Consider the following 6,000-nt stretch of genomic DNA (forward strand, 5'->3'; position numbering starts at 1 on the left):
GGCCCAACCTTTGGTGCCACACATATATTTTGGAAAGTAGCGATTTATCAGTCATGAACTGATTTAATTTGACATTAGAAACTACAGCTAGATCAGAAAAAGAAAAAGATGTGCTATTGTTTGATTTGGAGGAGGAACCCATGTGTGATGATGGTGAGTTAAGTTGATAGAGTCCATCCTTAAGCACCCCGTGGAGCAGTACCTTCTTTGTTGTTTTGTCCTTCACCAAACACAAATCAGAATAAAACTCAATGAGTATGTTATTATCCACAGTAAGTTTGGATACATTGATAAGGTTTTTAGCTATGTTAGGCACATGTAACATTTCTTTTAAATGCAAATGTTTCCCATGATTAGCTTGCAAATAACCACTGCCAATATGAGATATAGCAAGTTTGCTACCATTAACAACTGTGACTGTTGCCTTACCACCATATTCTTCTTTCTGGTTCGAAGTGGAAACATCTGAGGTAATGTGGTTACTAGCACCACTGTCAGCAAACCACATATCACTATTCACAATCTCAGGTGTAGCAATAAAGGCATTCAGACTGTGTTTAGGCTGAGACTGATTAATATTTGGATCAATGCCCATATTTCCCACATACTTGACAGGTACGTCTCGATCCATTTTGCCTTCCTCTGCCGCGAGAAAATCTACCTCCATTTCCTCCACGACCGCCTGAGGGACAACTATTACTACCACTGAAATTATGAGTAGAGTGGAAGCCTCGACCATGACTAGAGGAGACAGTCTTGTTGGCTAAGTTAGCTTGAGGTGTTGAGACAAAATCGAGTATTTTGTTAGGAGCAGTCATGGTTTGTAGCCTTTCAATTTCGCTCTCAAAACTCAGCAGGAGGTCCTAGAGTTCTTGCCATTTAGTGTGAGTTCGAGCCTCAATCTGAATAATGATGGAGATGTACTCTGCATCAAGTCCTGAGAGTACATTTTCCACAAGATATGCTTCAGGATATGGATCTCCAGCCAGAGTTAGGATGTCAGACCAATTTTTCTTCTGTCTAAGATACTCAGCCATGCTCATAGAACCCTTCCTTGTTGTTTGAATGAGAGTTCTTGTTTCATCCATCTTGGAGTTTGAGTAAGCTCCATAGATACTTTCAAGAGCACGCCATAGTCCGGCTGCTGAAGAGGAGCCCATTACCTATGTGGCTATGGCTTCAGACATTGAACTATATAACCAACCAATGAGCAACTGATCATTGATAATCCAGTGCTCATATTTAGGATTCACCTGTGTTTCTATTTCAGATCCTCTTTCCCCTGTGGTTATACCTGTAGAGACAAATTCAGGATGACAAAATTTAGTATCACCTAAATAATATAACGACCCAAAAATTACTAATAAGGCTTAAGGGCCTTGATTAGTGTGTCAGGAGGGCACGATTGGTTTGTGTGTGAATTAAGTAGTTTAATGCATGATTATGTGTTAAGCATGCTTGTATGATTATGTGAATATATGAAATTCATGTGGGCCCCATTTGGTTGTTAGGGGCATATTTGTAATTTTAACCCCGATGAGGGCATAAATGTGATATTTGTATATACTGTGATTGATACCACATGTGAGTGGTGATATAATTGTGATTCACAACCCAAGACTGTCCTAGGGAGCCGTTTAGCTAGAAAGTCACGACGGGGTCAAATACCTGGCTCGGGAGGAGCTTAGGGGTATTTTGGGAATATTATAAAGTGTTCAGGAATTATTGAGTGTGATTAGTAATTTAGTAATGGTTTAGACATGTCAAGATTAAATGTGGATTTATAGGAATACTTGATGATTTAGCGGGATTTATGTGAAATGACAAAATTGCACTTGAGGTTGTATAAGACTTTTATTAAGGGAAAGGGCAAGGTGGTAATTTGGCTTTAGGAAAGGATAACCTTGGTTGAGAGGAAGTCATTTACGTTTCTTTTTTATACACTTAGGCTTATTCAAGTTTTGCTGGAAGTTTAGAGAACTAAGAAGCTAGAAGGAGAGTAGGAGCTAGACATCTTTGAGATCAAGGAAGGAATTCAGGGCTGAGGTTGGGTCAAGCTTAGGCCAAGAACAATTAAGAGGTAAGGCTTCATCTTCTCTTTGAGTCTCCTTGCATGTTTTAGAGAATTTGGGTTGAGTGCTGAAAAGTGGATGTGTGACTTAGTGATTGAGAGGTTCAGCTTGGGAATCAAGGGAATTAAGCTTGGAAATGGATTTGGAGGTGGCTCAAGGTCGAATCCCTGATTGAGGTAAGAATTTTGTATATCTCTTAAGCTTATTTTCTGGTGTGGTTTAAATATTCTGAAGGGTGGTTTAAGTTTTATAAAGGGTGGTTTAAGTTTTGTGAATTTTGAGCCACTAGGTGATTCTTGGGTTTGATTGTATGTTTGGACTTGTTGTTGTTATTTTTGAGTTGCCATACTGTTTATTTGGAGTTTTAGGTTGACTTGGGACTTGGGTGTACCTTAGTGTTGATTTGGAAGAGTTTTGGCTTGGGAAAAACCCAGTTTTCTGGGTTCGCGTATGAATGTCGTGGCCTTGTTCTTCCGTGCCGCGGCACTAGGTTGAATCAGGAGATGGGGACCATTCTGGGCACCGCAGTGCTAGGCTAAATTCAGGAAAGGGGAATTTGAGCTTTTAGGCTTTTGGCTCAGGGGGCTCGGGGGATACTTTCGCTACCTTGTGTAGGGAAGCGGGGGGTCCCAAGAGCACAGGATTGGTTCCGAGAGATGATTATGAATTGGTTAGTAATGAGAGTGCAATGTATGTGTTGTGACTAGGTTTTTAGCGAGGCTCAGGTTGTGAATTTATAATGGGACTAAGGGTACCCTATTCTTGTATGCATTATGAATGTTGGTATTATGCCATGAGAATATTAAACCAACGACCTAAGAGTGCCAGAATTTACATTGGCGCACAGGGCACGGCTCAGCCACTGGTAGTTGAGGACAGCTTAATATTCACTAAGCTTGGTTTAAGCAGACCAGAGTCAGTGGGGTAAACAGAGGGTGCGACCTAAGGGCGTCAACCCTGATTATTGTGTGATCTGATTATCATTGTTAACTGTTGAATATGACATGCTGAATAGCTGAGTATTAACTTGTGGATTGTAAGTGTATAACATGCTTAAAGAGTTATTTAATTGTTATCGTTGTTTGTGGTATGATGTTATGTTTTCTTGTTGGGCCTTGGCTCACGGGTTCTACGTGGTGTAGGTAAAGGCAAGAGCAAGCTTGATCAGCCCTGATTCGGAGAGCGCTGAATGTACATGACTAGCTGCTCAGCCACCACGGTTAAGGGAGGGACAGGAACATGAGGACCGTAAATGTTTGTTTTGCCTTAGAGTGGCTAGTGGTTGTTTATACCTTAAAATTTTGTAAACTGACTTTCAAACGTTGTTTCTTTTGGGATCCCTTGTACAAAACGTTTAATTATATAAAAAGTTTCTTTAATGACCAAAACCTTTTTAACCTTAGTTCATTAATGTTTTAGTGACACGTTTTCAACTAAAAGACTTGATTTGCATGTCCTGCACCTTTATAAGTACACAGTGTAACGGTCTTGGCTATCCAGGGCGTTACAACTTGGTATCAGAGCGTCCTAGGTTTAAGGGTTCCTGAAGATCAGCTGGACATGTACATTCGTTGCTAGAGACAAGCTCGATTCAGGGTTTGGTAAATGTGTTTGTATGCTTATGTGGTTGGAAAGAAATATGATTGTTGATATCTGTTAGATTAATAGGAAGCATGAGATACTGATAGGGCCTGGCCCTTGACTACTGTGTGATAATATTGAGGCCTGCTTATTAGCATTGTTGTGCATGTAAATGAATATCTGAATGATTAATTACATATTGTGTATATGGGTGAATGTATGGATGGATGTCTGTATCTTAACTATTGTGTGGTGATGTTGGGGCATGCTTATTAGCAATGCTAGTGCATGTGGATTAATTCCTATATCTGGATTGCTTGTGGTTGATCATGTTCCATTGGTGGATTTTGGAAAAGATTTTACCCTGTCACCATGGTCTGATTGTCGAGTCATTGATTGCAGATTAACTTGGATAGCTATGCGTCCAAGGAAATCTACACGACTAGCCGGCACTAGGGCTAAGACTGGAGGTGATGACCAGGGCCAGATTCCTCTGCCAGTCCCTAAGAACTGGCAGTAGATTATGGGAAAGATGCAAGCGCGGCTTCAAAGCCAAGATGAGCAGATTCGTCTTCTATGACAACAGGCTCCATCAGGGAGTGTTGCACCTACTGAGCCACATGTAGTGGCACCAGTTATTCAACCAGTAGAAGTTAGGGACAGGTGAGAGCCATTGTATGAGCGATTCCAGAAGCAGCATCCCCCAACTTTTGAGGGAGGACCTAATCCACTTAAGGCCAAACAGTGGATGACTATGATTACTACTATCCTGGACTTCATGAGGATAGAAGGTTATGATAGAGTGGCCTATGCCACGTATATGCTGAGAGAGGATGCCCGCATCTGGTGGGAAGTGGCATCACAGACCAGGGACGCCACTGCTTTGAGTAGGGATAGATTTAAGGATTTTTTCAGCCAGAAATACTACAATGTTGCCATCAGGGCAGCGAAGGTTAATGAGTTTGTGGGGTTGGTGCAGGGCAACATGACAGTTACTGAGTATGCCGTAAAGTTCGATAGACTTGCAAAATTTACACCAGATCTTGTGCCTGCAGATGCAGCTAGGCAAGACAGATTTATTCGAGGGCTTAATGCTATAATATCTCGGGATATGAGGATAACAATAGTACCTGGGGGAATGACCTATGCCCAGGCTGTTGAGAAGACTCTTACCATTGAGGAAGCAGAGAACAAGATTTGGAAGGAGGGCGCTGCGAGGCGAGAGGGTCGCAAAGTGGTGACTCCTTATTCTGGGTCTGGTAGGGGCGGAGGCCCCAATGATTTTAAGAGAAAGACCCCTGACACTTCGACCGCTACTGCTCCTGATAGGAGGGGTCAGGGTGCTTAGGGTGGCCGTCGGGGAGGCGGTGAGACATGGAGGAGCTATCCGGAGTGCCTGAGGTGCAGAAGACGCCATCAGGGTGAGTGTCGAACCAAGGCCTGCTGTGTGTGCGGAGTAGTGGGGCACCTCAAGATGGATTTCCCAACATTGAAGAACGGGGAAGCAGGAAAGGTGGACAGCTTGACTCCAGCTCGAGTGTTCACTGTGACATAGGTAGAGACCGAGGCTAGTCCCTCAGTGGTGACAGGTCAATTTTCTAGCACTGGCTCTCCTTTTACTGTATTGATTGATTCTGGTGCTACACATTCATTTCTAGCAAGGTGATTGATAGATTGTGTAGACCTAGTGAGTACTGTACTGCGGGGTTTGGGACTATATTGCCTACTGGGGAACTGGTAATTTCTAGGAGGTGGATTAGAGCACTGCCAATGGTGGTTGATAGTGGGGACCTTTCAGTAGACTTAATTGAACTAGACATGGAGGATTTTGATATGATTCTATGGATAAATTGGCTGATTAGATATGGGGCTCCTATTGACTGCATGAAGAAGATGGTGACTTTCGAGCCTGAGGGCGAGGATCCGTTCGTTTTTGTGGGTGCTGTATGTGGACCCCGCGTACCCATGATATCAGCATTGAGAGCCAGAGACTTGTTACAAGGAGAATGTATAGGTTTTCTGGCCAATGTTGTGGACTCTACCAGGATTTTTCCAGCAGGGCCGGGAGAGAACAAATTAGTGTGTGAGTTCTTGGATGAATTTCCTGAGGATCTACCAGGATTGCCGCCACACAAGGAGATTCAGTTTATTTTTGAGTTGGCGCTGGGGACAGAACCAGTATTGAGAGCACCATATAGGATGGCACCAGCAGAGTTAAAGGAATTAAAGATACATCTACAGGAACTCCTCGATTTGGGATTCATCAGGCCCAGTTACTCTCCATGGGGCGCTCCAGTTTTGTTTATGAAGAAGAAGGATGGGACTCTGAGAATGTGTATAGATTACA

The sequence above is a fragment of the Humulus lupulus genome, chromosome 7, assembly GCF_963169125.1.
Source record: "Humulus lupulus chromosome 7, drHumLupu1.1, whole genome shotgun sequence".
Taxonomy (NCBI): domain Eukaryota; kingdom Viridiplantae; phylum Streptophyta; class Magnoliopsida; order Rosales; family Cannabaceae; genus Humulus; species Humulus lupulus.